Source organism: Terrapene carolina, unplaced genomic scaffold (genome assembly GCF_002925995.2).
Source record: "Terrapene carolina triunguis isolate 2854851 unplaced genomic scaffold, T_m_triunguis-2.0 Scaffold66, whole genome shotgun sequence".
In the NCBI taxonomy this organism is placed as follows: Eukaryota; Metazoa; Chordata; order Testudines; family Emydidae; genus Terrapene; species Terrapene triunguis.
Window position 1 is genome coordinate 20533101 of NW_020664417.1, and position 19310 is coordinate 20552410.

The following is a 19310-nucleotide window of genomic DNA, read 5'->3' on the forward strand; positions in this document are numbered from 1 at the left end:
TTTTAACATGTTGAATGGCTACTATCCTTTAAGCCAGGGGTTCTCAACCTTTCTGAGCCCCCCCCCAACAACATGCTCTAAAAACTCCACAGCCCAGCTGTGCCATAACAACTGTTCTTCTGCATATAAAAGCCAGGTATTAGAGGGTAACAAGCAGGGCAATTGCCCAGGGCCCCACGCCACAGGGGGCACCATGAAACTAAGTTGCTCAGGCTTTGGCTTCAGCCAGGGGTGGTGGGTCTTGGTGCCCCGGGATGCAGTCCCATGCCGTGGGGCTTTGGCTTTCTGCCCTGGGTCGTAGTGAGTCTAACACTGGCTATGCTTGGTGGACTCCCTGAAACCTGCTTGCAGCCCTCCCGGAGGCCCAAAGCTCCTGGTTGAGAACCACTGCTTTAAGCATCTCATTGCTTATATATCCCCCTCTAAGGCAAATAACAATACCTGTGCCAAAATTGTAGCCTTACTTATGAATCTTATAAGCTGGGCTGAATGCTTCAGGGATTTTTTTCATGATAAATACCTGTATTTTTTCCTTTTTCAGTATATTGTGTGACAGATCCATTTATGCCATCCCATATTTTGATTAATTGTTCCTATTATCACTATTCTACATTTGTCTACACTGAATTGTATATTTACAATTATATTTCATTTTAAGTCACCTAGATTAGTCTTTCTTTGGATCTGTTTTAATTCTTCCTTGCTATTTGCCATATTTACAATTTTGGAATCTTCAGAATTTTGCAGTCAACCATTTAGATGGATATATATTTGGCCAATGAACTGTCCTGAAGTGGGAATTACTATCCAAAGTTATATTTTCAGATCAATGATGGGGAAATAGGATTTGGCTAGAAATAGGATTTCCCCATCCTACTAGATGCTTTGAGACCATGGTTATAGGCATCATGTGCGACAGAGAGAGAGAGAGACAGGCAGGCTACCAATTCTTTTTAAAAATAATTATCTATGTATCTCCAAGAACTAATTTCCTGGTGGCAAGTTATTGGATAAAAGTATCAGTACAGATGGCTGCCTGGAATGAAATAATGGTAGCCATGTGTCACCATGATGTGAGAGATCATTCAGAATGGAATATTGTAGTTGAAATTACAGAATGTCTGTATAATATAGTTGGTGTTCTGCTGCTGTTTGACACTGAATTCGTAAATTTCCCATTAAAAAATCATTCTCATGCAGATATTATGTACATTGTCCATTTCAGAATGAGATTCAGCATTTAATCAGAATTACAAGAAGGAAAAAATATCACCAAGTTAGGGATAGCAAGGAACTACTGTTTTAGGTCCATCATCTTCATGTTTGTTACGTGGGTTTTGTTCTGAAGACTAAGGAATCAGGCAAGAGGGTTCTGTCTACAGGCAGAGGATAGACTTCCATCAATATGCTGTTTAACCGATGATTGGATATTGGTGGCCAGCAGCATGTGCCAGGCAGTCATTGACTAGACTTGCCAGAGTGACAACTAAGCCAAGTCTTAAAGCAGAAAAGTCAAAGTTTCTTGTGGTGAGGAATGAGCCACCTAGAATGACACTGTGAGAATTTCTGGCAGTAATATTTTCTACTCTGAAGCAAAGGGCTATAAAAAGAACATGGCAGAGAATACTGTGAATGCTAAGGTGAAGTGATATGAGGTAGGGGATTATATAAAACACTACAAAAGAGATCCTTTAAAATTGTTCAAATGGGGCTAGAATAGCAAAAGGAGTGAGGCACCAAACAAAAAAACAAAAAAAAAGCCATGGAATAGGGAGCAGAGAGTCAGTGGATATACATACTGGTGACGTGATAACTCACATGAGAGTTACTACACAAATCCTCTTGTATTTGTAATATATGGATTTATTAGTTCTTATTAAAAATACTGTGGCAGAGCCTATAATGTGCACCTACAGTGGAAGTTCACTCCTGTAGCAGACAGCTGAAGCCCTTAAAACAAATGGTAAATAGATCTTGTGCTGGCTCTGTGTACAGCATGAATTTCACTCCTAGCATGTAACTTCATAGAAGGCCCAGTTTAGACAAATAGCTCTCTCTTGTGTAATCAGAAGAATACCACTAATCAAATTCCCTTCAGTTAGTTTAAATCCTTAAACACTAAAAATTACTTGTAAACACAAGCAGGTCGGACATCCTCTCTCAAGAGCACCATATGCAGGCTTCTAAATAATCCCTCAAGTAACAGTTACTCCTAAGAGCAGCTCCACCTCATTTTAACATTCTCAGCCTCCGTAGGCTCAGCTGCATGTGATCACTTCACAGCTGGGAGTGCCTCTTTGAGATGACTGTGAACTCACGTGCAGGGATTTAACTACAAAAACTGAACACTACCTGGCTTGGTGGGGCTTACCCTTCAAGATTGCTATGCCCCTTCTCAGGGTCACTGAAAGATATGTTCACTCTGTCACAAATTACAAATGTTAGTATTTTTAATTAATTTTCAATTTCAGGTACATGTACCCATCCAGAACTATATATATAAATACATAAACAGTGTCCATACACACTATGTGGAGTGGGGCATGGATGAGAGCTAGCTGGCTGAGACTTATTGCAGATAAATCTGAAGTGATGTTGGTAGGTTGGAGGAAGGAACTGGAAGATTTGGAGCAGGTTATACTCACCTTTTTCAGTGAGGATGCATACACATCATTTGTTACACAAGTGTGCAGTTTGGGGTCTCTTTCAGCGCCTCTGCTGATTTTAAATCAGGTAGGAGCAGTAGCCAAGACAGACATTTTGTAACCCGTCTTGGCCAGGTGGTTGTTTCCTCTCCTTTCAGAGGCCAACTCATAATCATCATCCATACCTTTGTCATCTAGTGATTAGATAATTGTAATGAGCTCTACCTAAAAAGCTGAGTATGGGGCAGAATGTGGCTGGCTAGTTATTAAGCACTGAGCAAAATACAGTTATCTGGGATCTGCACTCGCTATCTTATTAGGTTCTGGGAGGAGTTTAAGATATTGGTTTTAACCTATAAATAGGGCCCTACCAAATTCACAGCCATGAAAAACACGTCACAGACTGTGAAATCTGTTCTCTCCCTGTGAAATCTGGTCTTTTGTGTGTTTTAACCCTATACTATATAGATTTCACAGAGGAGACCAGAGTTTCTCAAAGTGGGGGTCCTGACCCAAAAGGGGATTGCGGGAGGGGAGGGTGGTTGTTTGCAAGGTTATGGGGGTGTGTGTGCATTATTGCCACCCTTAGTTCTCCACTGCCTTCAGAACTAGGTGGTCGGAGAGCGGTGGCTGTTAGCCAGGTGCCAGCTCTGAAGGCAGCGCCCAGCCAGCAGCAGCATAGAAGTAAGGGTGGCAATACCATACCAAGTTACCCTTACTTCTGCACTGCTGCCTTCAAAGCTGGGTGGCCAGAGAGTGGCGGCTGCTGACTGAGGGCCCAGCTCTGCAGGCAGCAGCGCAGAAGTAAGGGTGGCAATATCATACCATGCCATCCTTACTTCTGTGCTGCTGCTGCTGGCAGCGGCTCTGCCTTCAGAGCTGGGCTCCCTGTCAGCAGCCACCACTCTCCAGCTGCCCAGTTCTGAAGGCAGCACTGTCACCAGCAGCAGTGAAGAAGTAAGGGTAGCAGTACTGCAACCTGTCCTACAATAACCTTGTGACCCCCCCCCCCAACTCCTTTTTGGTCAGGATCCCTACACTACCATGACATTTCTGATTTAAATAACTGAAATCACGAAATTTACAATTTTAAAAATTGTATGACGGTGAAATTGACCAAAATAGACCATGGATTTGATAAAGCCCTACCTATAAAGCCTGGCTGAAATGGTCTGGGACATACCTACCTGACAGATTGCCTCTCTTTTTTCCTGTGATTCTGCTACAGCTGTGGTCAGCTGGAGTGGTTGAACTGATAGTCCTTTAGGCTTATAGCAAAATGGATGGCTGACAGAGTATTCTTTCTGAGGGGTCTCAGCCAGTGGAGTTTACTTTCTTATTGGTCTGAAATAACCTGAATGTATTGACTTTCAAGGAATGCTACATGGCCATCTACTAGTCTTTTGGGAAAGTCATAGGCAGCTAGATCCAAAGTGATTTAGGTGTCCAAAGTGGCAAATAGGCTCCCAAGTCTAACTTTTACGTGCCACTGAGATCCTCAAAACCCCTGCTCAGATACCACCTAACCCTGTAGGTGTCTAAATTCCCAAGGTGCCTACGTTTCTGACAGTGGGAATGCACAAAACTGCCTAGGTTCTGATGCTGCTGAGTGCTTGACACCCTTGCTCATGTCTAAGACCTGGTGGCATTCTTAAACTTGGTTACCCCTCCCTATTTCATCTGTAGGGTTTGACCCAGTAGGTGTGCTCAGTGGATGCCTACTGGATGGGGTCACATACAAAAGGCAGCCAGACAAATGTAAGTCAGGAATTTTTAGAGCAGGAAGAGGGGTTGTGTGTGTTCCCCCATCACCTGGTGGCTAGAGTCCTCAGCTGGGATGTGGGAGACTTAGGTTTTAATCCCTGAGTAGGGGCAGTGACTTACATCCAGGTCTCCCACATCCCAGCTGAGTGATCTAGGCATAATATATTTTTGGGGTGAGTCTCTCTCAATCTCTGCCATTGAAACTTTGAATAAAGTAAGGATTTGAAAACAAGTCGACTACATTTCAGGAGACAGCCCTAACCACCAGGCTATTGGGAGTATCTCTGTCTTTCTCTGCTTTCTGTGAGAAAGGGTTTACCTGGCATAGGCATCTAAACGCTAGAAGAGGGTTCACAGCTGAGAATCCAAAGTGGAGGAAGGCACTGCCTTCCATCCCACAGTTAGGTGCCTAACTACCTCTCCTTGACATTTCCTATTGACTAGTTTAGGTGGCTTCCCGTTCAGCTTGCTTGGGTCTGTGAATCCTTTCTTAGGTGTCGAACTCTCCCTATACAATGCATGGGGAGTCTGGGGGTTATAATTCCACTGGTGAGCAAGGCAACTAGGGTTTAATTGCCGTTTTGTGGACCTAGCCCAGGGACATTGGGATTTTTAGGTTGGGTGGAGCAGCCATGTGTTTTAGTTCTAACTGATCAAAATTGAAACAAACAAGTACAGTCCTTAGTGGGCATACTTCCTCTCTAGTACAAATCATACACTGGCCTCTTCATCTGGCTGATATTTTTGCCAGGGTAGACAAAATTAAATATTTAAATATACCTACCCAGGCTAACCACAAGCTATCAACCAAAGAAAGCTTCCCAAGCAGCCTAGGTCACTCTTCTCCCCAATCAATGCTGATGCTCCAAAACTGCAAGTTCTACAAGGTTTTACTCTGATGACTGCAGGAAGTTGTGGGTTTTCTTTGAGTCCTTCATTGCAACGAATTGTAATATATTGTGGAGGTTCCTTGATTTTAAAGCAATCCTCTCCCCCACAGACATTATACTACTCTGTTTGGTTTGAAGGGACAATCCCATTGAAGGCTAGAAACAAAAACAGGATATGAAAGAAATGACTTTCAGAGATTGGAGGAAACAATTCTTCAGACACTTTGCCAGTATTCATTTGGTGTTAGGCTCAAAAAGCATTCCTTTTTTTTTTTTGCCTTGTATCATTATATCTTTGATACCCCATGGACACTTAAATTACTCACTGCACTCAGGATCAGTAATGAAACACCTGTTTAAACTCTTGAGAGCCCTAATCTAAGGGCCATATGGCTGATTTTGAGTTTAGAAGAAACCTTTTGATGGTTTGAGTAAGAATGAATAATGGGGCACTTACAGCTGTAGGTGACTTTACTGTACCTAATGCTCTTTGGTGACACTGCACAATTGATGATTATTTGCTGTGTGATATATATTGGCTTTCTTCTTTCTGCTATTGAATGTTTATGACCCTTTGTGTAAAAATAGAAGTTTTAAAATAGATGTGGAGAGTGGAGGATGGAATCAACTTCAAGCCTTGTAGGATTCCTGGCCCTGATCTTGCATAGCATATGAGCAGACCTCCAGGGAGCTTCATTAACTTCAGTGGGGCTCCATCCAGGCACAGGAGACTACTATGTGCCAATACAGTGTTTCCAACTCCTGTGATTTTATCCCAAATCTCCTGGTAGTTGGTTTTTCTTAAAGACCATGTTCCTGGAGACCTGTGATTATGTATGTATCTCAGCTTTCATTTAAAAGAGTAATACATTTCTAGCCCTCATAGTTGAACAGAAAAGCTGGAAAACTTGATCTGAGTGCACCCTAAAGCCCCAGAAACTAGAAGGCAAATAAAAAGAACAAAGTGTATGACTTTTTAAAAAACTCATGATTTTAAGCCAGTCTTATGATTTTTTGTGTGCCTGATTCATGATTTTTGAACACTACACACATTATAGGATAATGGTCCTGGAATTTGTCTAAGGAAGAGTAAGGAGTTGTTCCTGCAAACCCTTAGCCACTTGGTAATCATCATAGCTGCCAATAGTGCTCAATGGGACTACCTATATGAGAAAATATTTCTAAGATCATGCCCAAACATTGTACAAAAGAAGAGAAGAACAAATATTTGATTTAGAGAGGTACTGGCAATAAGGAAATAACTTCTGTTTTATTTTTATTATCTTCCTAAATGTCTTTATCATGTGTCCCAAAGGCAGAAAGCAAAAGAGGCAAGGCAGGCACTCACATATCATAGGGATTGGTGTAGAACAGAAAATAGAAAAAAGTCTGAAAAAGTGGAAATTTGCTCTGACAGCACTTTGAAAATACAATTCTTGATCAAACAGGAAATCAATAGTGATTTTTTTAGAGAAAGTGCAAAACACTAATATCTTATGCCAGGTTGTCGATGTTATTGTTATTTAAAGATAAAAGCTCCCTGAGGTACAAAGATCAGCATATTATCTTTATGACAGAGAAAATTCTCTCTCTAACAGGCTCAACATAAATGTATCCCCCAAATTAAAAAACATAGTAAGAGAACCAAAAAAGTGGCACCATGGCTAAACAACAAAGTAAAAGAAGCAGTGAGAGGCAAAAAGGCATCCTTTAAAAAGTGTAAGTTAAATCCTAGTGAGGAAAATAGAAAGGAGCATAGACTTTGGCAAATGAAGTGTAAAAATATAATTAGGAAGGCCAAAAAAGAATTTGAAGAACAGCTAGCCAGACTCAAAAAGTAATATCAATTTTTTTTTAAAGTACATCAGAAGCAGGAAGCCTGCTAAACAACCAGTGGGGTCACTGGACAATTGGGATGCTAAAGGAGCACTCAAGGGCGATAAGGCCATTGCAGAGAAACTAAATGGATTCTTTGCATCGGTCTTCACGGCTGAGGATGTTAGGGAGATTCCCAAACCTGAGCCATTGTTTTTAGGTGACAAATCTGAGGAACTGTCCCAGATTGAGGTGTCATTAGAACAGGTTTTGGAACAAATTGATAAATTAAACAGTAATAAGTCACCAGGAACAGATGGATGCAAAGAGCTACAAAGGGGTCTCACAAAACTGGGTGATTGGGCAATAGGGTGACCAGATGTCCCGATTTTATAGTGAGAGTCCCGATTTTTGGGTCTTTTTCTTATATAGGCTCCTATTACCCCCATCTCCGTCCCGATTTTTCACATTTGCTGTCTGGTCACCCTACTGGGCAACAAAATGGCAGATGTAAATGTTGATAAATGCAAAGTAATGCACATTGGAAACTATAACCCCCAACTATGCATATAAAATGATGGGATCTAAATTAGCTGTTACCACTCAAGAGAGAGATCTTTGCATTATTGTGGATAGTTATCTGAAAACATCCATTCAATGTGCAGTAGCAGTCAAAAAAGCTAACAGAATGTTGGCAATGATTAAAAAAGGGAAAGATAATAAGACAGAAAATATTGTATTGCTTCTATATACATCCATGGTACGCCCACATCTTGAATACTGCGTGCAGATGTGATGTCCCATCTCAAAAAAGATATATTGGAATTGGAAAAGGTACAGAAAATGGCAACAAAAATGATTAGGGGGTATTGAACGGCTTCCGTATGAGGAGAGATTAATAAGATTGGGACTTTTCAGCTTGGAAAAGAGACGACTAAGGGGGGGATATGATTGAGGTCTATAAAATCATGACTGGTGTGGAGAAAGTAAATAAGGAAGCGTTATTTGCGCCTTCTCATAACACAAGAACTAGGGGTCACAAAATGAAATTAATAGGCAGTAGGTTTAAAACAAACAAAAGGAAATATTTCTTCACACAATGTCCAGTCAACCTATGGAACTCTGTGCCAGAGGATGTTGTGAAGGCCAAGACTATAACAGGGTTCAAAAAAGAACTAGATAAATTCACGGAGGATAAATTCATGGAGGATAAGTCCATGAATGGCTATTAGCCAGGATGGACAGGGATGGTGTTCTAGCTTCTATTTGCCAGAAGCTGGGAATGGGCGACAGGGGACAAATCACTTGATTACCTGCTCTGTTCATTCCCGCTGGGGCACCAGACATTGGCCACTGTCAGAAGACAGGATACTGGGCTAGATGGACTTTTGGTCTGACCCAGTATGGCCGTTCTTATGTTCTTATGTTATAACGGAGATCCACCAGACAATTTATTTGTAGGCATGTCTGTAGTTACTGAAAATGTAGATACTTGACATCAAATGCTGAAATCCATGGAAATCAATTGCAGAATTTTGCCCTGGTATATCTGTTCAGAATCAAGTCATGGATTTGGATTCAATCTGTTTTTTGGAAAATCACATAAGGATGGCAATGCAGTAAAGAAGTTTAAAATAATTTTAACATAGTTCAGCCAAAGAAAAGAATCTTACTGAAACTCATTTTTTTCCTAAGTACCCATGAAAGTTTATTCTTAGAGTGTAACAAAGCACAATATGAAAAAACAAGAATTCATAATATACTTGGTAAAAGCAATTATAATTGTTTCCCTCATTCTGTGTATACACTCATGCATACCCACGTGATAAATACAATACATATATTTCTTTCAGATAAGAAACAAGACTGACCTTCATATCTATGTGTCTGAATGTTCTGCCTGAGGATAAAAACGTTTTAACACTCTTGGTAAAGTTTTATAGTCAGTTAGGTTAAAGCAATTTATATTGTTGATGCATATAAATACTATTTCTCATATAAAAATAAAGAAGATTAAATCAATTCAAGAAATCTACAGTTATTCTGTTTTAAACGTAAATATTTTCTGTCCTAAAATATTTTTTCTTCATATATAAAGTTAACAGTACTTTTAAGTGTTAGACAATAAAAGATGAAATATTACCCTTATCATTTCCTATGTCATCAAAAGTATGTTACTTTTGACTTTTACAAGTTTAATTCCAAAGTCAATTCAATTGTGACTCTAAAGGCTATTAAGGTATTCTGGCTGGGATTTAGGTAGGATGAGAAAGGCTTTAATGAGTTGGAAATGGATCAAAAATCATTTACTACTCATTAAAAAAATGTTCCTAATTTATTATGTCTTTTTTCTCCAACACTTTCAAAGACCGTCTGCTAGTTGGATTAAATCCTATTAGTTGATTGACTACTGTCTTAATTTATAAGTAGTCAAATCTCTTTCAAGGGGACATGTCTGGACATTTTAAAGATAATGTATAGAACTCTCAAATGTTTCTTGAAAAGGCTTAGACTTTAAAAAATCCTTGGAATGGAGAAATCTTGAAAATACTAATAAAACTGCACCTCTCACACACAAACTGGGTTAGACCCTTAGATGGTATAAACTGGCATAAACCTGTGGAAGTCAATGGAGTTACACTGACATACAGTAAGTCTGAAATCCTTTCCATATGATGGTGTATGATTAAGTCAGGTCTTTTTTAATCATATGATTATTCTATAAACAAAAACACAATAAGGGGCCATTGCATCTAGTTCAAAGGAGTCCTTTCTAGTGTTCCAGCTCAAGAATCACAGGAACTTAAATCAGATATTGCCCCTTATTTTCACACACACAAAAAGTGACCACCTGCATTTAAAGTATCTCACTAATATGAGTAATACTAATACTATCTCACTAGTATATGCGTCAGCTGAAAGAATAATTCAGTGTAATGTATATCTGCTTAACTACCTTACACTGTATTCTTCAGTGCATGGCTGAAATATTTGTAAATATAAGACGAAAATAACCTTATATGAAAATTTTCCTTACTTACACCATACTAAAAAAGAACAGGAGTACTTGTGGCACCTTAGAGACTAACAAATTTATTAGAGCATAAGCTTTCGTGGGCTACAACCCACTTCTTCGGATGCTGGATCTTCATTCCTTCCTCATTGGCTTTAACAGGAGTTTTGTCCTAGTACCAGACTGATATATTTAGTGCAGGCTGAAGGGTAATTAAACTGTTGTGCACGGACATGGTAAAAATTCCATTATTTCAACAGTATTCTGCAACATTTATTATACTACTAATTTCTTTTCCTTGTGGGTGCAACTGTTTAATTGCTTCAAAAGCTCCTAACTACACTGAGTCACTACTGAACAGGTATATGTAATGTCCCCAACTGCTCTTGTGACTCACTATATTTCAGGAGCTGTAGCACCAATTCTGGTTTTGACAAAATTATCATGACCATTCACTTTGCTATTGTCTGCTAAGATTATAGTTAGATGGTAAGCTCTTGGGGCAGGGACATTCTTTTTGTTAGGTATTTGTACAGTCCAAGGGTCCCAGTCCATTATAGGGGTTACCAAGTGCTACTACAAAACAAATAATACGGGGGCAGGTGACCAAAGCCCACAGGTAAGTCAAAAACATGGAGACCTGGGAGAAGGGTCGGAATCTGGGGGGAGCATGGGCAGTTATAGCAGAAATAAGGGAGAGACAAGACAGAACTGGGGGGGGGGGGAAATCAAATCAGTATCTTAGATGTCTGTATACTAATGCAAGAAGTATGGGGACTAAGCAGGAAGAACTCAAAATGCTAGTAAATAAACACATTAGAAGCAAGAGGAAGACCAAGGACAGAGTAGGCCCGTTACTCAATGAGGGGGGAAAGACAATAACAAAAAATGTGGAAGTGGCAAGGTGCTTAATGACTTCTTTGTTTCAGTTTTCACCAAGAAGGTTGGTGGTGATTGGACGTCTAACATAGTGAATGCCAGTGAAAATGAGGTAGAATCAGAGTCTAAAATAGGGAAAGAACAAGTCAAAAATTACTTAGACAAGTTAGATGTCTTCAAATCACCAAAGCCTGATGAAATGCATCCTAGAATACTCAAGGGGCTGACTGAGGAGATATCTGAGCCATTAGCAATTATCTCTGAAAAGTAATGGAAGATGGGAGACATTCCAGAAGACTGGAAAAGAGCAAATATAGTGCCCATCTATAAAAAGGGAAATAAGGACAACCCGGGGAATTACTGACAGGTCAGCTTAACTTCTGTACCCGGAAAGATAATGGAGCAAATAATTAAGAAATCAATTTGCAAACACCTAGAAGATAATGAAGTGATAAGTAACAGTCAGCATAGATTTGTCAAGAAAAAATTGTGTCAGACCAACCTGATAGCTTTCTTTGACAGGGTAACAAGTCTCATGGGAAGTGGTAGATGTGGTATATCTTGACTTTAGTAAGGCTTTTGATACTGTCTAGCATGACCTTCTCATAAACAAACTAGGGAAATACAACCTAGATGAAGCTACTATAAGGCATAACTGGTTGGAATATCATTCCCAGAGAGTAGTTATCAGTGGTTCACAGTCATGCTGGAAGGGCATAATGAGTGGGGTCCCACAGGGATCGGTTCTGGGTCCGGTTCTGTTCAATAACTTCTTCAATGATTTAGATTATGGCATAGAGAGTACACTTATAAAGTTTGCGGATGATACCAAGCTGAGAGGGGTTGCAAGTGCTTTGGAGGATAGGTTTAAAATTCAAAATGATCTGGACAAACTGAAGTAAATAGGATGAAATTCAATAAGGACAAATGCAAAGTACTCCACTTAGGAAAGAATAATCAGTTGCACATATACAAAATGGGAAATGACTGCCTAGGAAGGAGTACTGAGGAAAGGGATCTGGGGGTCATAGTGGATGACAAGCTAAATATGAGTCAACAGCGTAACACTGTTGCAAAAAAAGCGAACATCATTAGCAGGAGTATTGTAAGCAAGACATGAGAAGTAATTCTTCCGCTCTACTCCGCACTGATTAGGCCTCACCTGGAGTATTGTGTCCAGTTCTGGGCGCCACATTTCAGGAAAGATGTGGACAAATTGGAAAAAATCCAGAGAAGAGCAACAAAAATGATTAAAGGTCTAGAAAGCATGACCTAAGAGGGAAGATTGAAAAAATTGGGTTTGTTTAGTCTGAAGAAGAGAAGACTGAGAGGAAACATAACAGTTTTCAAGTACATAAAAAGTTGTTACAAGGAGGAGGGAGAAAAACTGTTCTTCTGAACCTCTGAGGACAGGACAAGAAGCAATGGGCTTAAATTGCAGCAAGGGCGGTTTAGGTTGGACATTAGGAAAAACTTCCTAACTGTCAGAGTAGTTAAGCACTGGAATAAGTTGCCTAGGGAGGTTGTAGAATCTCCATCATTGGGGATTTTTAAGAGCAGGTTGGACAAACACCTGTCAGGGATGGTCTAGATCAAGGGTAGGCAACCTATGGCATGCGTGCCAAAGGTGGCACGCGAGCTGATTTTCAGTGGCATTCACACTGCCCGGGTCCTGGTCACCGATCCAGGGGGCTCTGCATTTTATTTTAATTTTAAATGAAGCTTCTTAAACATTTTACAAACCTTATTTACTTTACATACAACAATAGTTTAGTTATATATTATAGACTTATAAAAAGAGACCTTCTAAAAACGTTAAAATGTATTACTGGCACATGAAACCTTAAATCAGAGTGAATAAATGAAGACTTGGCACACCACTTCTGAAAGGTTGCCGACCCCTGGTCTAGATAATACTTAGTCCTGCCATGAGTGCAGGGACCGGGCTAGATGACATCTCAAGATCCCTTCCAGTTCTATGATTCTGTGATTCTATAAGGTTGTCATCAACAGCTTCATTCTAGTCAATGGAAAAGTTCCATTGACTTCAATGGACTCTGGATTAGGTTCTATATCCACATAATTTATGGACCAGATTCTCATTTTTATTAAGACCCCTTTACATCGTTGTGGTCATGTCAAGATGCCTTAAAGTGGGTGTAAGTTACATTACACCTACTTTAAGGCCCATTTATACCGCCTTAAAGTACATGAGACTAAGGGCTGGTCTACACTGGGAGGGGGGGCTCGATGTAAGATACGCAACTTCAGCTACGGGAATAGCGTAGCTGAAGTCAACGTATCTTATTTTGACTTACCTCGGGTCCTCACAGCGTGGGATCGACGGCCGTGGCTCCCACGTCGACTCTGCTACCGCCGCTCACCCTGGTGGAGTTCCGGAGTCGATGGGAGCACGTTCGGGGATCGATCTATCGCGTCTAGATGAGACGCGATAGATTGATCCCCGATAGATCGATTACTACCCGCCAATTCGGCGGGTAGTCTTGACGTACCCTAAGTCCCATATGGATACAGTATGGATCACATTCAAATGTAAGTGTGGACACTTGGGTGTGCTAACTTCTAAATGCAAATACCCAATATGGTGTGCAAAACATGGTGTTGTTTGATAAGGATATTGATGTTCACAATAGTTTTAGAAATGAGAAAAGAACTAAATAGTTAAATTCCATCTTCTTTTGGAAGGTACAAAGAATCTGTGCAAATAAACATCATGGGTGAGGCTAAGATTTTGTCATGGTTATTTTTAGTAAGAGTCACGGACAGGTCCTGGGCAATAAACAAAAATTCACGGAAGCTGGGACCTGTCTGTGACTTTTGCTGCTGCGGTTCCATGGTTTCCCCTGCCACCGTGGTGTCTGGGAGCTGTGGGGTTCCCCCTCTTCCCACTGCAGCTGGGAGCTGCAGGGTGACCATATTTCCCAAAGGGAAAACGGGACACCCCTAGCCTCTCACCCGAGGCGTCCCCATCCCCCCACGCGAGGCTGTTGCCCGTTGCTGGAACGCTAAGGAGGGCCCCCTCAGGAATCTGTCACCTGTCACTGGAACATTGCAGGGGGCCCCCTGTCACCAAAACCCTGCTAGGGCCCTGCTGGCTACCAGCTCCAGAGTCCCGCAGCCCCTGGCGCTGAAGCAGCGAATGTCACAGAGGTCTCAGGAAGTCATGGATTCCATGACCTCCGTAACATAAATGTTGCCTTAATCATGGGTCAGATCTTTACATGGTGTAAATCACCATAGCTCCACTGACTTTAAAGGAGCAATACTAATACACACCTGCTGAGTCAATGTCTGCAATCAGTAATGTGTATACAACCTCAGAGTAAATAGGGTTGCAGATCTTTAACAGATAGCAGAATTTGGTTGTGTAATTTTGGATTATCCTGGATTAATAGGTGTGGTATCTTCACAAACATTGGAATGTGGTTCTAGGATTATGTCATAATTGACCTTCAGTTGTTCCAAATGTTGGTGTGCATAGTCAGTATGTCCCTGGTATCAAGAATAATTGCAGAGGACTGGAAGGTTACTCACGTTACCCTCCCCTTTCAAAAGGAAAATAATCAGGAAGTTAGTGCAGTTAGCACAACTTCAGGCTCAAGTAAAAGTCTGCAAACTGCCATAAAATACAGAGTGAGGAAATGGATTTTTACATTATAATTGCTTGCCAAAATGTTTTCACAAAGAAGTAGTTCAGGCTAGAGCAATCTCAACTCTTTGATTGAGGAAGTAAATAGGCAATTGACAAAAAGCAGTGCATATGATGTTTCCTACCTAGGCTTTAGTAAAGCTTTTAACAGAGTACTACATACATGTTTGGTTCTTAGATTCAGTTGGATGGGGTACAGGGAGGAGGCAGGTGTGCAACATTTATTTATAGATAGCTTATTAGGAAAGGAGAGGAAAGCTGCATGCAGTGCAATTTCAGACTGCCAACACAAAATAAAAATAAGTAGCTTTTTGGATGGAAATTAAATTAAATTTAAATACTTATTTTGATTTTTAAAAATAAAATAAAATAATTAAAGTAATTATTTCTAAATGGATAGTTGTTTATTAAAAGTAATTGCCTTCGTTGTAATGGAGTGCTTCATTCTGGGCCTGATCCAAAGCCCAACACACCATGCAATCTGAGCTCTGAGGGTAAAATGGACTCCATACAGAGGACCAGCACAAGGCCTATACACCATTTAAATCCCACGTAGAGCCTTCAAATAGGAGCTATACGGTATTTAAGTAGTGCACAGGACTTGTGCTGGCCCTCTGCACAGGGGCAAATTTACTTGAATGAAATAATAGTCCTGTACCCAGCTTTTGCGGGCTCTGCTTATGGAAAGTAAGGCCTATTGCTGACCTTCCCCTTCATTTCCACTTCCCCAGTAGATGCTGGGAAGGGTTAATGGAATTTCTTTTCCCATCTTATCTCTGATTGATGGCAGATATGTAGGTGTGAATTTATAATGACTGGGTGTGCTTGTGGAATGAATGAGTGCCGATCAAATGAGTGTGGGAAAAACAGGTATGAGTTTGTGTTTGAGGACTGAATAACTAGAGTGCAGGAGTTTTGTATCAAGCCTGAGTGTGTAGTATGGTTAGTGTGTGTACTCAATATGAATGGATATGGGAGAGTGTGTGTGGAATGAGTGAGCTGTGGGGATACCAGAGGTAGATTGAATAACTATGTAGTGGTGGGAAGAACATGGGGGAACATGTGAATGAGAGTGGAGTAGGGGGTGAATGGATAAGTGTGGAGGTGTGGAGAGTGCAAAACTGGATGTGGAATGTGGAACTTGGTGTGAAATAAATGTATGGAGAGTCAGACAGTGAGTGATGTGGAGGAGTGGAGAAAAAAATTAATGTGAATGGATGTAGGTGTGTTAAAATACAGGGGAGTGGGTGCAAGTTGGAAATGGATAAAGTTGCCTGTAGCATGTAGGAAAGAATTAGTATCAACTGTGTGGGTGTGACACACTGTACCTCAAAGCAGCACCCTGTAACCCTGATATTCATCATTCATATATGGTTGTGATATTTCATACAAAGCATTACACGTAAGATGTCATAGGAAAGGTCATGATCTGCTGAAACCCGTTGTTCTGTCAAAATATGTATAACATTAGTGCGTATGAAGTTATGAGATTTTGCTCTATGGTTGTTATTGAAATATGTTGTGAGTTTGAGAGTCACACGATGCTAGCTGTCCAGTGACAACAACAAAGAAGGTGACCGGGCGGGCGTTGAACAACCATCATCAGCCATTGCCAGCAGGGGGAATAGTAAACAAGGGATTTACAATTCAATGACAGTTGCACAAGCACCACACAATGGGGATTGTCAACCCTGTAACTCAACAAGTCCCACCAGGCATGCCTGGACTAGTGTCTTCCAGGCACATAGACCGAGAATATAAAATATGGGACAGTGGCATCATGGTTTTGCCTTTTTCCTCCTCCATCTATGCTGGAAGCAACAAGTATGCTGGGCAGAAAAAGACTTGAAATGAGGAGACTGGCCCCATGCTTACAAGGGGAAGTCTGTGTATTAAGAACTGCAACATCCAGTGGGGTGAGAAAAATTGCTTGATCCAAATAGTGCCTAGTCTAATAAGGCTTAAGATTTAGACTATGCGCTTACCTTTTATTTTCTTTGGTAACTATCTTTGATCTTTTGTGCCTACCACTTATAATCACTTAAAATCTATCTGTCTGTAGTTGTTAAATCTGTTATATGTTTTACCTAAAACAGTGTGTTTTGGTTGAAGTGCTTGGGAAATCTCAACTCAGTTTACAAAGGCTGGTGTGTGTCCTCTCCACATCAAGGGAGGGGTGGACTGGGTAATGAACTAACGCTGGTCAGGCTTCTGACCAGGGCAAGATGGAACAGTTCTGGGGTGAAAGGCTGGGAGCGTGGGAGATTTGCTGGTGCCTCTCTCTGTGTGATTCGTGAGTGTCTCGGGGAGCATTCACGCAACTTAGCTGGATGTGGGGCTCCACATGCTGTTGGGCTACATGATAACAGCACCTGGAGGGGTTTGCTGCTTGTCACTATCAAAGCATTGTGAGAGACAGCCCAGGCTGGAGAGTTAATAGGGCACAGTGGTACCACAGTTCTAGGTTGTACCCTGGGGACCCCATCACTATGGATAAGTACTGAATAAGTGTAAAAGTGGGAAGTGAGTATAGAATGAATGAGCAAGAGAGTGCAGAGTATGGAATGAATACATTTTGGGTGTGAATGTGTTGGAGAGTGTAGTGTGTAGACTAAGTGAGATTGTGGTTGACTGTGCTGTTGCTGAGTCTCAATTGTGTCAATTACTCCATAGCCCTATTTCCCTTTCCCATTCCCTGTGTTATTAAGCTTGACTGTCTATCTCAACATTTACTAGTATCCATCACTGGAGTATCTAAACCTTCTGAAAATGATGAGAATGCTAAGGTGGGAAAGAGCTTTCTGAGGGAGCTGAATCCCAATAAGGAAGTTTGATGCAGAAAGATACAATTTTCCTTGGACATTAGCAGAACTACTAACACATATTTATACATTCTTCTAAATACATTCTTGTTTGAAGTTGTTGGTAGGTACAGGACAGGGTACTGGGTGTCAGGAGACCAAATTTCTGTTCCCACACCTCCCACTAACTAGTGGGACCTTGCGCTATTTACTTAATCTCTATGCCTCAGTTTCCTCCTCCTTATAAAAATAAGTATAATGCTTAGCCACCTTTATGAAATAGTTTGAGATGCTTGGATAAAAGAAGCCTTAGAAGTGCAAAACTTTATGTATTTTTAAAATATTTCAGGCATTTTAGGACTTTTTTAATTAAGTTTATTCCAGAAATGTGAATTTGTCAAAATTAAGGGGCAAATGATTGTCCTGATGCACTACCTTGTTAAAGTAAGTGTGCTTGCTTAGCTTAGGGCAAAATTTGTCCATGGGACTTCTAGGTTTTGGAACTATATCTAAATACATTGGCCCGCTTTCTCAACTGGTGAGATCAAAATAGTCCCATTAATTTCAGTGGAAGTCTCTGATTTACACCAGGCCATTAGGTATTTCCAAGGTGCCTGTCACCTTGTTATCCAAGTACACTGTAGTTATCCTGAAAAATGTATTAATCAATTATTACTGACTGCCATCAAGCCTTCAGTCAGCTGACCATGATTCATGAAGGAAAAATCACTCATAATTAATTAAGCACTCAGCTAATTACTTTTTCCGGAAACAAATGAAATATGCAACCAATACATTCTGTAACAGTTTCAGAAGAATACCACTAGGGATTGTGAAGGCAGTTGACTGAATGCACAAGGACACTTTTCAGCACATGCTACATGAGAAAATTAACCCTCCTTTTAAACTCTGCTGAAAATTTCAAACCAAACATTATTTAATGTAAAATTAATCAGAGCAAAGCACATGGATGGCTATAGTGCTTGATCTTTGGGAGAACAGATTTATTTGACTGACAACACTTTTTCTAATCCCAGATGTAATACTGCCCTGTAAAGAGCTTCACTTTTAAACAAACAGAACTTCTAGTAGTTCAGGTAAAAATTCCTAATAAAGGCTCACAAATATATTTTTGTGTTTGTGATTATTAAGGATTATTGTACTATAACTTGTTTTTGCTGTGTGTCATTGTCTGTCTGGTCTATGCATGTGTAATGAGTGGGGGTAACTGAACCCCTATAGAATGACATCAAAAAGGAAGGGACTCACAGTTCACATGACAGAGTATAAACCTAATCCGGGGTGGCCAACCTGAGCCTGAGAAGGAGCCAGAATTTACCAAGGTACATTGCCAAAGAGCCACAGTAATATGTAATGCTTATATATGTATATGTGTGTGTATGCACAAACATAATCATTATATAAGTTGATAATGTATATAGTTGACTATAATAATAACTTAACTTTTTACTTAGTGGGACTTCTGGCAATCTTTGCTTTCAACAATTCCCTTGAAGTTTGGTTTGTGTTCAGTTGTGCTCACACACAGCAGTTCTCTTAAGTGGCTGTCTGTCAAAATGGATCAGTGCTTGGATTTCACATGTTTGAGTGTCGAGAACACAGACTCACAAAGATAGGTCGAGGCAAACATTGAGATTAATTTTACGGCTGCACCTCTGATGTTGGGGTATTTATCGTTTGGTATAGATTTCCAGAAAGTAAGGGTCCCCTCTGTCTTCTGAACAGATTTCAATCTGTCATCTTCCAAAAGTTCTATTATTTCCATCTGGGATGTTGCTTCATCAGTGACTAAAGGGGGCTTCAGACAATCGG